Here is an 18,452-nt window from a genome sequence, read left to right on the forward strand (position 1 = left end):
GGATAGTTTTCCAGGTTAATTACCATACCAATTACCAAACCATTCCTCACTTATAAGGGGACAGCTACAAAGGGACTTGCATAATATGAGTGTTACATAGACTGCTGGCCAAGCTAGACAGGACCTATATGAGCACTATTTTGCCATCTTCCCTTTTCTGTCTATCTGCCTTAAAACACAGGCTGCCTTTTCTTTTACACAGCTACAGAAATGGAACAATTTAGAAAAAAAAAATCACTTAAAATACCAAAGCATTGTCTCTACTACATATCTCTTTGAAAGGGAGACATGAAAAGCATGAAGAGCCATGGGATGTAAAATTGCATAAAGTGGTCTTTTTGGGGTTGCAAAGACAACAAAGCAGTGCAGTGATCCTTCTCCACTCAAGTCCGTGTAATCTATACTCAGAAGCAGCTAAAACAATTGCCTTCTCACAGACAGCTCAGAAGTCAGACACACATTAGCATTCAACACTTCCAACAACACTCTCATGGGTTTTTTTTGTCAGCCAGTTGATAGTTCACCATTGTATATTTTCTAAAATCAAAACTGTAAGCTAGCAAGACTCATTTTTTTTAGCCAGCATGCATTTTTTTCCTCAGAAAAGGTGTGGGTTAGGGGTTTTAGATGTTTCTTTTTTTCTTTTCTCTGGCTCTTTTTTTATTCTTTTGTTTTTAAATAAGGGGATAAAAAGGAAGAGGTAATCTTTAGGAGAATTATGAACAATATTTCCATATAAACCACCAAACACTCCTATTGCTTTGAAATTTTTCTTGATGTACAGTCTGCATCTAATCACAGGTTTTGTTTTTTGTTGGTTTTTTGGTTTTTTATATCCAGAAAATGGGGTAATTCATGACTGGTTGCTGTTAAATAAAATATACAGTTATCCAATTATCAGGAGTATACAAAAAGTTGATGACAAACTAGGATTGTAAATGAAGTCTTCAGTCTCACATTCTCTAATTTTCTAGCAGCTAAGTTTTAAACTATTTATTCAGCACCATGTTCACCTTTCACCAAAAAGTCAAGTGACTACATTAATTATACTACAAAGTCTTTTCTCCACTCTCCACCTCAGCTGGCAAAAAACACCTTCTCATTTGCAGAAATAGCTCTCTATCCACTAGTCCACTGATGGGTTAAGTGGAAGGTTATCCTTCACTGTGGGCCAGCCACTAGATGAGAGAGAATGTTTTGGTAGCCAGATTCAAAGCTTCATCAGCCTGGCCTTAAGGGCTCAGTCTGCATTCCAACACCTAATGGTCCCAGCACACAGACTTCTCCATTCGTGAAAAAAGGCTATTTGACCCTTTTGCTTATAATGGCCAACCTATCTTACACTTCCACCATTCCCTTTCTCTATGCCCTAATTATATTCTAACTTTGTCAGGCTTCAGCAGAGCACAGCAGTCCACAGGAGTCTCCAGCACCCTGCTCCTGATCTACCCAGAGAGAGGGAGCAAACAGTGCTCAGCCCCTGAAGCCCTAGTGCAGAACATGCTTCAAGTTAAGCTACACCTGGAGACACTTCAGACATTTTGATACCTAACTCTAATCCCTCTCCAGCAGAGCATTATTTTTTTAAGTGTTACAATATAGCCAGATCTTGCTACTCACTTGTTCGAGCTTCAAATGCAGAAGCCAATAAAATAGCATCAATAACATTTATATACACATGTGCTTGCAATCCAGAAAAAAAACACCAGCAAAAAAAGAAAACTCTTATAACTGCAAAAAAATTAACCTGAATAAACCAAATTGATGATTTTTATTTAAGTGACTGTGCATAGTACCACAAGTAATTACAGGTCAACTTCATACCACGGTCCCTCTGCAGGAAACCCAGCCTGTCTCCTGGATAACCAAAGCTATCTAAGAGCTAACAGTAACACATACTTTCATACTGCAGTTCATTATAAAATGAGAGGTGCTTAGTTTGAAATTTGTAGCCTTGTGCCAGTTTTTCAATTACCTCTGCTTTAACACCTTCAGGTGATCTGCTGGATGCTGGGTTATATGCCCAATTCCCCAACTGAAGCAGTAAGTTGGAAATTTATCATGAGAACTTCAAACCTGCTACTGTGACCAGTTTGGGTTCACAAATGAAAACCTGCAATTCCTTTATTTTTACCATTTTATGTAAAATCACACCAGGAACACAGAGTTCATGGTTTGTGCTTACGGCAAGCAAAGAGCCCCAGCTGAGGCTGTCCTCAACAAAGCCAGCTGACCACAGGAGCTGTGCCAAGACAGGGACAAATGGCTGAGTGTTTGGATGCCACAGCTATCAGTCAACTGGAGCTCAAGGGGACTAATCAAGGCCTAGGAAACTGTCACCAGCTGGAGTCCCCAGCAGAGAAAGCCACACCTTCTACTTCCCACCTCCATGGCCTTGAGCACCACTGTGCCAAGTGAGCTCCTCAGGGAGCTGTGTTACGAGTGTCACACCACAGGAACCTGCCCGCACCACTTTGCATGTCCCACCTCAGCGTGCCACGTGCTCAGCAAGTCTGCAAGGAAACAACTTAGTGAATCCCTAGCCTAAAGGGCAAGGGAAGGAGAACAGGAGACAGGTGAGCAGCTGAGCTGTTGGCGCCTGCTACATGACTTTTCATCCATAAGTGAGCTGTTTAAAGCTGTATTTTAAATCAGGCCAGGTTACTGGAATGGCTTATGGACCCCAGTGCAACATGTAGAAGCACATGAAGGAACCTGCAATGGCAACTGCTTTCAGGGAAGGGAGAGGGGCCACTGAGATGTCCAGCACAACCAGAAGCCTTACACTTCTAAGACAAGGGCTCTTAAGCCCTAGCAATCACCCTCCAGCCCTGAGCGACCAGAACCAGCCACTACATGCAAATCTCAGTCCCTGTTTGTAGCCTCAGGAAGGAGGCTGATTCAGAAATGAAACCAAATTTTAAAAACCTGTAAGACAATTTAATATTATCAACAAGTCAGCACTTCAATGGTTTTTTCCCTTTCCCTAAAATAAGCATGTTTTCCCTAAAAAAATCCAGGAAGTTGGGAGGTATATTTTAATTAAACAAACAAACAAAACACATCGAAAACACAGTTATTTTCACAGCTATAAAGTATAAAACAAACATGTGGAATTCTATCCCATAATGAAATCATGCAGTAGGCTTACAGGAGAAACAAATACAAGTACAGATATGAAAAGAAGTTAATGTTTTCCAAGTACATTAAACACATTTCTGGACAAGTTTGGTTATGCATGCCTTCTCCTACAGTAATGTTGCAGTCAAGCAGAACAAAAATAACACGTTTTCCTCATCTTTTGTATTGAGACTGACTTTTAAAAATACTTTTTTTCCATACCAGCATTTGATTTCTTTCCAACTGCTTGGAAATTGCTGGTAAAAAAGCTTAAGATTCCATTATCAGTATAACTGCCATTAACTTATTTTTTACCAAGTAATTAAATTAAGGGCAGATTTACTGAGTATACACTCAAAGACCTTCTACATATAATCATAGTGTGTATAACTGTTAATAGATTTGTTGGGTTTGTGATTGTTTGAGGTTTTTGTTGTTGTTTTTTTTTTTAATAAATTATTTATTACCTCCACTTCTTCAGGTCAGTAGGGATAATTTACTCCTGTAAATGGGTACACTCATGTTTTTTGTAGGAGGAGACTACTGCACTAAGTTTTCTCAGTTTATTACAGTCTTGACTGAAAACACTGGTCTCTCAAAAATCATAGATATTACAGAATCTGTGGGAATGTCATATACAAAAGGATAGTGCTTCCAACTCACTTTCATTGTCTGAGTGACCACCCCGACAAGGAAGGGGAAAACAGTAGTACTAACAACATGGTCAAGTCTTGTGTGCCCTTTCAATAACAGTTACATTTTATGGTTATCTGTTCCTTTACTAAAAAGGTACAAAATAACTGACATGGGAATGGAAAGAGGTATAACAAATTAAAGGTGTCTTTGTGGCAATGTATATCCCTAAGACAACTGATACAAATGCTCTTCAGCATGCATCAGCCCACGTAGTTAAGAATTACTTACACAGAGCCCTATCTATCATCAGTGCATCTTAATGACGACTAAATTATTCAGCCAGATTTTCCAAATAGAAGAATTAGGCTTAACTCACTATGTATGAAAACCAGGCTCTGCTTCCACCTTCTGCAGAGGAAATGCTTCATCTTTTCCACATTGTCAATAAGAAACTAAATGCCTCCCTATGAAAAAAAAATTCAGCTCTTCTAGTTCTCTTGGGAAAATCCCAAGAGGTATTTAGCACAATACAAATTACCAAGCATTACTATAGCAATAACCAAAGTAAAAGATAAATGGCATTTTGAGCAGTGTGTGCAGATCACCATTTTATCCTTATTTGTAGTTATTTCTTCACAAAATTTTCCTGACATATTCATGTAAATTATATAGAAAGCAAGTGGGGAAGCCAGAAGCAACATGATGAAACTTCACATTACTTGGAAAAACAAAAGCTAAAAAAAATCCGATCCAAAGCAATTAAACCATAAATATAGAACAAGCATGAAAGCCTTAGATGATTAAGCCTTACAGATTATGGTAGGAATACCTCCAAAAAATACCTCCAAACTGAGACACAAAGAATAAAAGACTTGTTGCAGCATGGCCTTCCTTAGAACAGGAATAAAGGTTAATATCCATACTGAAAGTTGGTGCATGTGTGTAGATACACACACAACTTCCAAAGCAGTAGCTGCAAGTTTTCAAACCACTTCTCTTTAAGAAGGGCAGCAATATCATTATAATAGAGACTCTTCACAGCAAGGCTAAAATCAAAAATTAATTTTATTAAAGATTTGGCTTTCTTGGATTTTTATATATGATATATAAAATACCTATGATATTTTCAAGCACAGCAAAACTACTTATCTGCCATGTAAGTAATCAATAGGTCTAGCTAAGTATTCTAAGAATGATATCAAAAATTGAACTACTAGTGCTTAAATCATTCTAGCTATCATCTTTGATTTTCCAGAAAAAAAAAAAAAACAAAAAAACAAAAAAACCCAACCTATAGGCAGAGATTCTTCACAGAAAATTAGTCCATGTAAGCAAAAAACATAGGCATTTTGAAGTTATACCTCCAACAGGCATAACACACATTGCCAGCCCATAATTTCCCAGAACCAGTACAGAACTGAGCAAAGAGAAAACATCCTTCCACAGTAAAATATAATGATACCTCTTCTCCATTAATAGCCCTTAATGCCAGAGTTCACCCACAAATAAGCCTTCAGGGTAGACCACATACAGTATGACACCTCTATTTGTTTATTTAGAGCATACTTCAAAGAATTTTAGTTTCAATGAAGGTAGGTACAAGAAAGAAAGGCTCATTCTAAAAACAAAAACCAGACCACAACTAATTGTGAATACTCTTTCCTCTTCTAACCAGCACAGAATTGGAATCTAGCTTTTTATTTCACTTTTAAAAGCCAAAAGGAAATAAACTAGATTTTTCCTAGTAATGTCTAGGAATCAGTTACCTACCTATCTACAGTAGTCACTGCGTCTTAAAAGAGAACCCAGTATATGCAGGTGAATAAATTTTAAAAAGTCCCTATACCACTACAAGAGGTTAGATGCTTAATTAGTGCATAAATTGAGTAATTAAGTGATTTGCAAGCTTTCCCTGCACTTCATTTAGCTTTTCATTATAACACAACCCTGGTAAATTCATATTGCAAAGTGTTTTCATGGGAAATCCAGCTATTTTAAACTCTGGATTCAGCAGGACCAGACATGAATGTCAAAGACAGACCAGAAGAGATGCCTTTCAGTTCCAGCATTATACTGCACCCTGACTGACATGCCACTGAGATCCCACTAAACCAATATCATACTGAAGGTAATGCCAGCAGTGTGAGCAGCTGCAGTATCTGGTGCAGAAAAGCCATGCACCACATTAAGCCACCAATCCTTATTTCAGTTCTGCTGCCTGGGACCTACATACACTCATGCAGCTGCACTGGGAACATTATTTCTGTTGGGGACCATCCTACAGTGGCAGAGTAAAAACACTAAGTGACCAAATTATCCTGAAAAAAAAATGGAATAGCCACATTAAACATTTGTTCTGTACATACATATATATTCATTCCAGTGCAAGTTTTAGAGACAAAGATTTCAGTTCAACTTTTTTGAGACCCTTCTTTCTTCCTGTCCTTCCCTTTTGAAAAAGGTGTGCTTCACCTGTAAAGATTTACCAAAGAGATTTTTACCCAAGAGTTGTAAAACATGCACAGCTTCAGCCATCCCCACACCTCTTGCTGTTAAGACTGAAGAGGCAGAACAGGCTGCCATCAGGGTAACAGAGATTATTAGACCAAAATAACCATACTATTTACATAGTAATAGCCTTTACATGGGGGACTGGGGGTTAGAAGGATTATCCCAGCCTTTCAGCAACATGTTCAGCAGCAAAGACTGCTTATCTGAAAACTTAATCTTGAAATCAGATAACCTAATGGTAACTAAACTCTAGAAGAGCTTATTGGTGGAAAAACAATACTGACCATCAATTTCAGTGTTGTTCAGATCTTGTGTTTTTAGCATCCTTTATTCCAACTTCTGAAGTAAATATTTTGGTCACATTTGCAAAGGATCAAACAAGATTGTATGAATAACTCCTCAAACTTCCAGGGTATCAATCTGGTAATGCCAACTTCACAAATGCTCTTTTGCATACATACAATAAAACCACACAGCTAAGGCACTGTAGGATCCAATGTGTCATTTCAGAGAGAATGAAGTATTATTGCTAGACCTGAGACACAGGACGAGCACAAGTAAAGAGCTGGTATCTACTGCATGCAGAATGATTGACAGCAGAAAAAGCAAGAGCCCTGCTCCCTACACTGCTAAAATACTGTGAAATACAGGTGAGAACAATACACACTTATAATGCTTTCACATTTTTTGCAGCTTTTACTGCTCATGTCAGAGATCTTTATGATCTTTATGATCTTTTTCATTTTTAAAAACCATTTCTAAAATAACACCTTCAGCCAGAGTGCTGAGGGCAGTAAACAGCATGCTGCTTCACTTCCTGCACGCTGCCAATCAAAGCGTTCAGGAACTCTAGGGCTTCCTCTATTGCCTGCCTCAGCTTTAAGCAGACCACAGAACAAAAGAAAATCATCTCACCAAAAAAATGCAAGGGCTACCATTACTTTATTTTCCAAATAATACCTTTGGGAAGTAACTAACAATGTTGCATGAATTCAAAATAAAAACTGCAGAATGAAAGCCAAAATTCACCTTCCCCAGCTTGGTAGTGCCTTACACTAACAACACTGAAGAGTGGAAGTGAACACTGAGTCAAAGTGAAAGCTGAGCACTGCAGTGCCCAGCTATCAACATTTCCCAAAAATATATGAGTTTATATAGAATAAGTAATTTACACCTTCAAATTTTCAAAACCAAGTAAATAAGCATTCACCACTGAAATTTATAAAGACAAGCAAAAAAATATTCTGAAATCTTAGTTACCAAATTAATCATCACACCAAAACTGAAATACAAAAAATACATCATTCCATTGGCAATAAGCCGTGTGTCATGAAACTTTTGTATGACACATAACATGAAACAAGAACCATCATGTCAATTCTCCTGCCAAGTAAAGCTGTTATATTTAAGAAGAATTATAATCATCTGCATGACAGACTCAGGATGAGATGTAGAAAAATAACCAAAGCTTTAAGTATTAAAATATATTTCCAAAACATGCTTTTAGAGGGAAATTCTAATTTTTTTACTATATCCATAGTACAATACTAATCAAACAGTCGAGAAACTTTCTGTTCTACTTCTGGTTTTAAAAATACTCTAAAGTAAAACTGGGATTATTCACACAAATCTCACACTATCCACCATGCTTACAGGTTAATATAAATCTCTATCCCCTATAGGGTAACATAAAGAAATACATACAATTTTCACTTTTCAGAATGTTGCTGAGAGTGTCAGAAAAGTATCAAGTCTCCATATAATGTTCCCTATGTGAGACACGCTCTTTTCTGATAACAACTTTGAACTGTTGTCCTCCACCTATGAGTTAAAAGATTACTGATCTACACTGAAATATTTAATTTGCCAATACAGCATGATGATGGCCTACCAAAAAAAAAAAAAAATCACAAACTGCAGAAAATGCCTTTTATGAGAACAGGCATGTTTAAAAAAAACTCCAAACACCAGCTTTCTTAAACAATCCTCTCCTTATATCTCAAATAGATGAGTAGCAGATCGAGATGTGCCACTGTTACCCAGTGTTTTCCACTGTGGGCAATACTCAGTCTACTTCTCAACACAACAGAGGACTGTGTACCATTCAAGCTTGGGAAGAAAAAGTCTTATCGCTGGCAACAAAAAAACCCAGTTCATACATTTTGCAAGGAAACATTTTGGACCTCAGAAGAAAACCTATCTTGTAAATTGTGTCAATGAACAAAAAACTCTTCAGAATTATTATGAATTATCTTTCTGAACCCAGATACTTCTTTTAGAACTTAAAGCTTAAAACTTCACAAAACTGTTTTCTATACATTCCTGTTTCATATATTTTATAATACACATTCTGCTGCAAGCTTTTGAAATATATTCCATTAAGCATGACACAAGACTTCTGTTATAAAACCTATGGCTTCAAAAGGTCCCCAGAGGGATTTGGAACACAGCACAAGCAATCTGCAGTTAAGCGCAGAATACTATTGAAAAAGATTAAATGGTAGAATAATCAAATGACAGCAATTCTTCCTTTAAAAGAAAAAGGAAGGACACAATAGCAATCTGGAAATTGAAAGTTATGTTATGAAGGGGAACTTCAAGCTGTATGAAGAGAAAAAACTGTTTCTTTTAAAGACTATAATTCTATAATGTAATTTATACTCCAGCACTGTTCAAAATGATGAGTTCAGGAGATCCTCAAGTCTCACAAAACTAGTTGAAGGAATTACACAAAGTTCTACCTCATGATTATTAGGAAAGCATTTGAAAATGTGCTGCAGAAATCTTGCATCTTAGAATCAAAACCTAAACAACATGATAAAATTAAAACACCTCCTGATACTTTGATCATAATGTCTTGTTTTTACATATTCAGATAAACAAAACTGAAGATGTTCACGTAAGAAGTTTACTTGCCCTGTGAGGGGACTAAGGGAGACAAACATCTCCAGAAAATTTACAACTTTTTATATGGGCATAGTGATAGGAAAAGGGGTAATGACTTAGGCTAAAAGAGGAGAAATTCAGATTAGGTATTAGGCAGAAAATCTTCACTATGAGGATGGTGAGACACTAGGATGGGTTGCCCACAGAAGCTGTGGATGCCCCACCCCTGGAAGTGTTCAAGACCAGGCAGCATAGAGCTTTGAGCAACATGGTCTGGTGGAAGATATTCCTGCTCATGGCAGGGGGTCTGGAACTAGGTGATCTTTGGGCCCCTCCCAACCCAATCCAACCCATTATATTTGGTTTGTAAGTCAAGAAGAAAAAGCAAACACACACTGTGGAAAGCCAGTCTAGGAACATCTGCATTTTGTAAACAATCGCCAGAGATGAACAGCTTACTGCCATTCTTTCCTCTCTTCATCTCATCTTTCTCTTGCATTTATGACTAACAGAAATACTTGTATTTTCAGCTTACCAAAGCACACCTCTTTCTTCCCTTTTCAGGTTGTGTTACAGACTTCAAAATATCTAGTATCACAAGAATTTGTTATCAATAAGTTCCAACTGTTCTCCAGGACCTGCAGTATCACTGACTGCAGCTCTGTACCTTTTGCACAAGTCCTCCTCCTCCTGCACAAAGAGAATAAGCAAACAAAAAAAAAAGCAACACTGCCATTCAATCTGGATAGACATTTTTCCAATTCCTGCATGTGCTTGGACATCCTTACTTTAAAAGAAGAAAGTAATTCCTCCACACAGTGAAGAAAAAATAAAGTAAACATACTACAGAACACGTCCTAGCTTGCAAACAATTTGTGCTTTCTGGTTTTCCATAAGTATTTAAATAGTGTATGCTTCAAACCAGCAAAATCTAAACATTTACATCTTTACATCCCTGTTAGACAATATTTTGACCACCCTACAAGATTAACACACACCCTGTGACCATGGTGCACCTCACTGCTCCAAAAAGCATTCACCTAAAAACTTCAGCCCCCAAAGAGCCAAAAAGCAACCTCCCAGTCAGGATTCAACAAGGTTTAATGCCAAGCTCAGGCTGGACAGCCATGTCCCTGGCAGCACAGATACCGCCCTAGACCAGGGAAGGCAGAGCATTCCTCCACCATCACAGGCTGAGGTGAGTATATTGGGGCAGCTTTTAGACAAATACCTGATAAACCTTCTGCCATGAGGCCACCAAAGTAGAGTGAACATGAGCCATGCAGTCCAAACTGGAGTTTGAGGGAGTAAAACTGAATGGATTAGAGTGAGATTTTGTAAAGGAGTCTGGTAAAGAACTGCTTGTCTTGGGTGAAGTACTGCTTTGGTTTTGTTGGGAAACAGGGAGGGGGGGGTTGTTTTAGGTTTTTTGGTGTTTTTTTGTTTCTTCTCCAATTCTCCTACTGACATATAACACTGGCACAAGTAATTCAGGCCATTTAGATCCTTTTTTGTTCATTTTTAACACAGCTGTCCAGCAAATGCTCATTTATAAAAAAGCCTCCTGTTGCCATCTGAAGTAATGCAAGTCTCTTCAACCTTGTTAAAACTCCCATGCAGAGCCAAGATCACATAATTTACAGAATTAAAACATCTTATTTTTGAGAATGCATTCCTATGTATCAACTGCTGCTATTTTTCAGAGTTTATCATTCAGAGGCTAGTTTGGTTTTTAAGTTTCAAATCATTCAGTGCACAAGACAATGCCAAGCATTTTCAAACAAACACACCAAATTTTGCCAAGTAGATCTGACATGCCTCAAGCCTTTCTATTTCAGTTTTTGTATTCCTGGCTGGCAGGTAGAATATTTATCTTCTTCCCACAAAACAATCTTAGCATGCTGTGGCAACAGATTACAGAGGAATGCAGGCACTAGGCCAGCATTGCTGGTTTATACTGGAAACAGGAGCAAAAAAAGGAAAGCTCTGCTTACTGTCCTGAGATCCGGTATCTCTCCCAGTTTCCTCACTGCTCAGCACTTTTACAATGCAGAGGTAATGGGCAATGCCTCCCCACAGGCAAATTCCTCAAAACCTAATGTGGAAGGGCTGGGAGAGCTGGAGGGGTTTGGCTGCAGCATCTCATCAGGTTAGAGCCATGATCACAGAACAGCTGGAATGAGACCCAGGACACAAGTCCACAACTACTAATGGTTTTTTGCCTTTGTGTTTCTCTCATGACCCAGCAATATACCAGAAGTGCATTTTAAAGGAAAGGCATCAAAACAAGGACTACTTGAAAACACAGTCCTGTATTTCTAGTTTTGCTTAAGACTAGTCAATTGACCAGAAATGAGCAGTACAGCAAATCAATGACAAACCAGCCTTTTTTCCGGGAAATAGCTGATCGTCATGAAAGCTTTAAAGGAGAAATTAATTTGAAATGGGTTCTTCAATGTCATCAAGCTTATTTTACCTTAGCAACTGAATAAAGGAGATTAGCAACTTGATTTTGAAAGCTATTAGCTAAACCTTTACATAGATCTCTAATATTTAAGCTTATGCTGTAATCAGTAACAAAGGTAATGACCCCTACTCCAGATTACCTACCCTAAATTACACCTAAATAAAAATACTCAGCTTTGTTTATTTAATCTTAATTGCTTTCCTAGTGCAAAATGTACCTTGTCATGACCAAGTAAGTGGTCTGCTTGCCCACGAGAGCTTTCTGAATGTGACATCAATATTTACTTATGCTGAATGCTCTCAACGGCTACATGATCTTTGGAATTAAAGTACAAATTCTGACCTACACCACATACACTTTCCTACTATTAATAAAACCTAGTATTTCACCCAAGCAAGTTTGTCCCTTGCAAAAATGGGGTGGGGATTCAGCTTCAGCATGCACTGCAAATTAACTGCTAGATCTAGCCAAAACTTGCAAGGTATGTAACTTTCAACCAGGTTAAATTCATGCAGCAGCATAGAGCCCCCCTCTTGAAGCAATATGACAAGAACAGAAATTCTATCAAAGTAAAGGCAATTTGCAAGACTAGAAAGAATAATTGGTAGGACAGTTTTGCTGGGGACTGAATGCAATGACAAGCTGGCTGCCTCCCCTGAACCAGCAAACACAAAGCAGCCAAAGTGAATTGCAGCAGCATGTTTGGAAGGGAGGTCTAAGAGATAGACCTCAGCAGAGCTCTGGCTGGGAAACACTTCAAAACCTTGAGGAAAAATCAAGAAGAGAATGCCTCCTGGTTTATTTCTTATCATATTCATGAAGAAAGAGCTCCCCTTTCCATAAATTTCAAAAGCATTATATCAGATGAGTTCAAACATAAAAATAAATCAGGACTGATAAGACTAATTGAATCAGGAATGAGCACAGGCTCTGAAGAATATAGGGGGTTTCAAGTAGAATAAGCAGAAGACCAAACATAAAAGCAAGTGCTGGATGAATAAAAGCATAATGGGATGGAACAAAGCAAATGGTAACATGGGTATGACAACCATGTAGATGTTGGAAGAAGAAATTAGATAAGATAGTGAAGGGGAATTACCTGGCATCTTTAAAAAAATGAATGAAGTTTGCTCCTGAAGAACTAGATCAGTGCCAGGCAAAAAAAACCAAAAAAGTATTAAGGATTTGTACAAATTCCTACTACTACCCTTTAAAAAAAAAAAAAAAAAAAAAAAAGAAAAAAAAAAGGAGAGAGGTTAAACTATTGATTATTGTGAAATAAAATATGGTGTGTGGGGCATTTTTTGGGAGGTCATGGTTGCTTGGTTTTTAAAATGTCTATTGAAGTTTCAGTATCTTTTGTGGGTTTCCCTTCATAAATGTTTGCATGATTTCATGCTGAGTCTGAAGGGCTTCCTTGAAAGCACCTCTTTTTAGTCCCAGCCAGTCTCAAGCAATGTTATCTGCACAGTTGGGTGAGAAATCAGATGCATCTCATTCAACATTTTCAGCATTCATTCAGCATCTCATCTGACATTTTCTTACTACTGAATTTGTCACCTTTTCTCCAACATGACTCAAATTATTCATGTACAGACAGCTAACAGTGACCACATACACACCTTAACTTCTGTGACAGACATGCACTACTACACTTAAATACAGGTCTTAACATCTTGTTTTACAGATAAAGATTTGATCTGCCACAGTATAAAATATTTTGCCATCATTCACGTTTAATGCTTCAAGATCAACTCCTCAGGTCCACCTTATCAATATCTCCAGAAGGAGAGGGAAATGAAAACCTCAGAAGAACAAGGATGACAACTCTTTCTGGTGGTATTACTACAACCATCATCATAGACCACGCTAATTACTTTCTTCTACCTCAAGCTTTCAGTATGCAACAGTTTAGCAAACTATCACCTTCTTATCTCTAAGAACCTTTTGCTCAATGACCAATATTAAGTCACGAAGGGAAAAACTGGCAACACTATCAAAGATGTACCAAATGTAGCGTACTAAGCTTGTAAAAAAGAAATGTGCATTCTTACTCATGTAGGTGGAATTAGAGGAACCATACTGTAATTTGCTTCAGAAAAAAACCCAAAACTATTTTGATCAATTAATCAAACACTTGGAGAGCAAAAAGAGCAGAATGTAGTTGAAGTAAAATTAAATCCTTAGGAGGCTGTAGAACTTTTCACCTAAATTTAGAAGTTCAGCTACTACAAAGTGTTATCAAACCTACAAAATTTAGTAATACAACTGCCATTAGAAATGCAGTAAAAAAAGGATTTAAAAATTCAAAAATGCAGATTTAGATGGCTACTTTCCTTCTGGTTTTCAGCCATGCAAACCTCCAAAAGAGGCTTGAAACTGAGCTTGGAAGAGAAGCCTGGCTGTGCTGGGCCACTGCCACCCCCAAGAGCACAGCTGCAGGTCCCCAGCCCAGCACACCCTGCCGCAGTGACACCGTCAAGCCGCCCCGCGCTGGGAACACGGAGGTCCAAGCTACTCATTAACCAGGGCCGGGCAGGAGGCTCCCGAAGCCCGCCCGGAGATGGGGCTGTGCCAGAGCACCTGCGAGCCGAGCCAACGCAGCGCCTGCTCTCGCCCGGAACAAACTCCAAGGGAAGCCCCTGCCCCGGCTTTTGAACCCTGCTCATGCTGACAGCGGGCGTTCAAAACCACCAGCTCCTCTGTTCTAGGACTAATCCGTTTGAAGATTTCTCCCCCCTTCCCTCCCCTGTCACCTAAATTATAATATTTTTAATTGTGCAAACAGTAGTTAATTATAAATCTAGCTATCCAGAGAAAGGTGACAGCACACCAGAGCCTGGAGCAGCGCTATTTGAACACGGTCTGTGATGGCTGCAATTATGCTAAGGAGTTGTGGAAGAATAAGAAAATTCTACATCAAACATCTCTTCTGGAAGGCAAGCGCAATGCAAACACCTTTCTGCCCACTTCAAGAGCAGGTCCTAAAGTGGTTAGGTGCCAGGAAAACAAAAAAAAGTAGGGCTGATCTAAATGCAAAGAAAGTAAAGATATCAAATAATTTAAAAAAGCAACAAAGAAAAGAATAAATCATTAGCAACACCAGGTAAAAAAAAAAATACAAAGTTTTCATTTTGAGAAATGCTGACCTTGCAACTGTTTTTCTCCCTGCTTGAAATAATTTTACTAGATAATGAAAAGAAATAAAAAAGTTAAAAAAGAACCTGATGAGTCATTATAAAACAGGCTTGTAAAGTATATCTGTATATATGTACTCCTCTTCTATTGCAAAGTTAAGCACTGGAAACAGCATTTAAAACTTACTAAATATACTCAACCAAGTAGTCCCTGCACCTAATTTTACATGCAAATCAGTCACAGGTTAACATAAAAGGTTTTGAATATTTAAGTATACTTTCCCATGAAGTAGCTTACAGGATTTTGCTATCTCCAGTAAGAGAATTTTAAGTTCCACTCTGAAAGCCAGGTCTAAACTTTTAGGTCTCCTGTACAAATTTTACATAATATATGCACAGAAATCTCCACAGACCTCAGGACTATTTCCTGAACCAGCAGACAGCAGAATTACCTTGGCAAAATTTGAAAGGCTAATTTGAAATGTCATACAGGGAATGCCAATAGATTACATTGACTTTGTAACAATTTCTACAATGAATGGCTGGGACAAAACCAAAAAGACTTTTACACCAAAAAGGCCAACCACTACAGCTGGCCAATTGGGAAAACAGACAGACAAATTTAAAAAAAAATCCACCAACAAAAATGCCCAGAAACCAACTACAAACAGGGTATGTTTACTTCAAAGTGTTTTGAAACAAATATAGCTCCACCATTTATAAGCTTGTCTTAACCTGTTCAATTTGTTCTGCAACAAACATATCAATATATATGTTATTTTCATATATATAAATAGACAACATGCCATAAAACCTCATTGAGGCATTCATCATTTACATATAACCAATAATAAAGGGGGGTGGAAGGTATTTGCTACTAATAGTCAAATGGTTTCTGATTAGGTTTGAAACTAGGTTGTTTAACACTACTCAAGCAGCATGGTGTGCGTCAAGCAAACTCCTTACAGGATGCAACCTCACTAAGAGCTCTTTCTGCTCTCATATAAGTAAAAATAACTGAGTGTCAGCATTATAGCTATTTCTGTAATATAGAACAACAATGTAAATTCTTTTGGTAAGTTTATCATTGTATACTGGCAATGGTATTGCATTGGCAGGCTGATTTCTCACATTTATTTTCAACAGGAAAAATGTCCTTTATTTTAACAAGATTAATGTAATTTCCATTATACTACCACAAATGTTTTAGAAATACATGGCTATACATGACCTAGATCACAGAATCATAGAAAAATCTAGGTTGAAAGGGACCTCTGGAGATCATCTGATCTAACTGTTCTTGAAAGTAGGGCTTTAAAATAGATTTTCCAAGGTCCCATTAGGTCAAACCTTGAATACTTCCAGCAAGGAAGATTTCAATACTTCTCTATGTAATCTATTCCCAGAGTTATATAGTTCTCAAAGCAAATATTTTTTCTTCTTATATACAGGCATCTAATTAAAAAAAAAAAAAAAAAACAAAACAACACCAAAAATGAAGAAAACAGTAAATATAAGCACACTGCAAATAAAAGCAGAATACTAGAATTTAATGTCTGCAGAATATTTATTTCAAGTAACTATAGGTTTATAATAGATGTAACTGGACAAGTCCATATTCATTATTAAATAACTTGGTAAAATATTGGTGATCCCTTTCGGTGAGTACCTCTGGCACCATCCACTATCCTAAGAGAGTCACATAAGCATTCCCAGATGCCTCTGAGCATGCACCTACTACTACTCTCATCTCTTAGAGTTCCAAGGTGCCAACTCTCCAAGCCTGAGCCCTTCCCCTTTTCTCCCAGATCCCAGGCCTTTGTGAGTCCCACACATTCCTCCATACTGCCAGTCTTGCCCAGCTGTCAGACAGAGGATGCAGAGAGCACCAGTGTAGGTAGTGAGTGAACATAAGCAGCTGCTCACTCTCTGCCCTTGGGCAGAGCAATACAGACATCTGCAGAGCCTTTCACAGCCCTAGGGCAGGCAGTAAGCTCTTGATGTAGTTCACAGCTTGAGGTCTGTAAGACATTATATATATAAAATGTGTTGAAACCAAGATGATCGAGCATTACAGGAGCAGGGATGGACAACCAGCACGCTTTTTAAACAGCAAAACTCAGAAGTGGAGTGTTTATTTGACCCAATGTTGCTTGAGGTCACCTGACAGCACATCAGAGTTAAATACATGAAGAAACACAAACCTGTACCTCATTTACTTGTCACACATCAACTGCCAAAAGGGATCCCTATGAATGGAAAAGGACATTAATAAAGCCAGGCTCCTCATGCTGTCTAACCTTATCTGCTGGCAAGAGGCACATTTGCTGATTGCCTTGAAGTTGCCTCGAATCAATCCAGTAAAACAGGCTTTTTTATTACCCATGTTAAAAGTTCAACTTTGCCTTATAACATGCAGATGGTTGTAAAGCCAGTTTTTCTCCACATTGCCAGAAAAGAAAAGCAAACGTGCTCCAAAGAATGCTGTGAGCAGTCTCTAAGCAAGAGAGGCCATTTCACAGCTCTGGGTGCTGGCACGTGGCAGCTGAGGACCACTGATAAGACACAGGACTCCTGCAGTGCTGTGACCATCTGCACAACTGAGGTGACACCTACAGCAACACTTTCTTCACAGCTTCTACAACATTAGGACTCCTATCTACTTTTGTAAAAAAACCTGTAAGAATAAGCATAGTATCTTGACCTTAGAAGTAATTTTACTTAATTAAATAAACAAAGCCTTCTAGTCCCCAAAGGGGGACTACAAAAGGAGAAGGAATCTTTTACATGAACATAGTGACAAGACAAGGGGAAATTCCTTCAAACAAGGAGAGAGTAGATTCAGATTAGGTATTGGGACAAAATTCTTTCCTGTGGGAGTCAAGGCTAGGTTGGATGGGGATTTGAGCAACCTGTTCCAGTGGAAGATGTCCCTGCACACAACACAGAGGTTGGAACTTGATGACCTTTAAGGTCCCTTCCAACCTAAACCATTCAATGATTCTATGATGATAAGCAGTGGAGGAGACAGACCATGTTTGTTGGTTACATTAATGTGTTCACAAAGGTCTGGGGGACAGAAGGCAGAGGGACAAACACAGGCCAAAAAAATCTACTTTTTGCCTTTGGTAAATGAGGTGATAATAAAGACGCAGTGCTGGACATCTGGGAGACTAAGCAACATGAAGATTAATTTCCTTCATACTCAGTTAACATAGCTTGTAATTGTCTTTGGCAGCTTACTTTGACACCCAAAAGAGAAATTTTAAGCCACTTGTTTTATACTGGGAAAGATTTACTTCCTGGGTAATCAGGGAAAAAGAAAAAGCAAAACCAAATACGGATGACCATAGTACGCAACACGACACTACTCCGAGTCAGTCCAATGTAGCATGCACTGGTTAACAAGTAACAGAGGCTGTAACTGACATTATAACAAAATCACTTGCTCCTGAGAATGCTCACTTGGTGACAGAGCTAACTTTAGACCCCAACACAACAAATTCTAGAGGCTTGCTTTTAAGACCACATTAATTAATCTCTGAAAATTGTATTTTCAGAGCAAATTATCTTTCAAAACTTCTTTTAATAAAGGGCTAGAGTCCTCCTTTATAAGCCAAAGAAAATAGGTAACATATCATGAGAAAAGGTGGTTTCCTGTATAAAACAATCACAACTCCTCTGCAATCCTTTTG

At 38.2% G+C, this 18,452-nt stretch overlaps 1 protein-coding gene across 3 annotated transcripts in view; it reads right to left on the reverse strand.

Moving 5' to 3' along the window:
• PTPN3 (protein tyrosine phosphatase non-receptor type 3) overlaps positions 1 to 18,452 on the reverse strand; it is a 156,474-nt gene that overhangs the window by 89,718 nt on the left and 48,304 nt on the right. The gene's annotated exons all lie outside the window — the stretch shown is intronic.

The sequence above is a fragment of the Agelaius phoeniceus genome, chromosome 1, assembly GCF_051311805.1.
Source record: "Agelaius phoeniceus isolate bAgePho1 chromosome 1, bAgePho1.hap1, whole genome shotgun sequence".
Classification (NCBI taxonomy): domain Eukaryota; kingdom Metazoa; phylum Chordata; class Aves; order Passeriformes; family Icteridae; genus Agelaius; species Agelaius phoeniceus.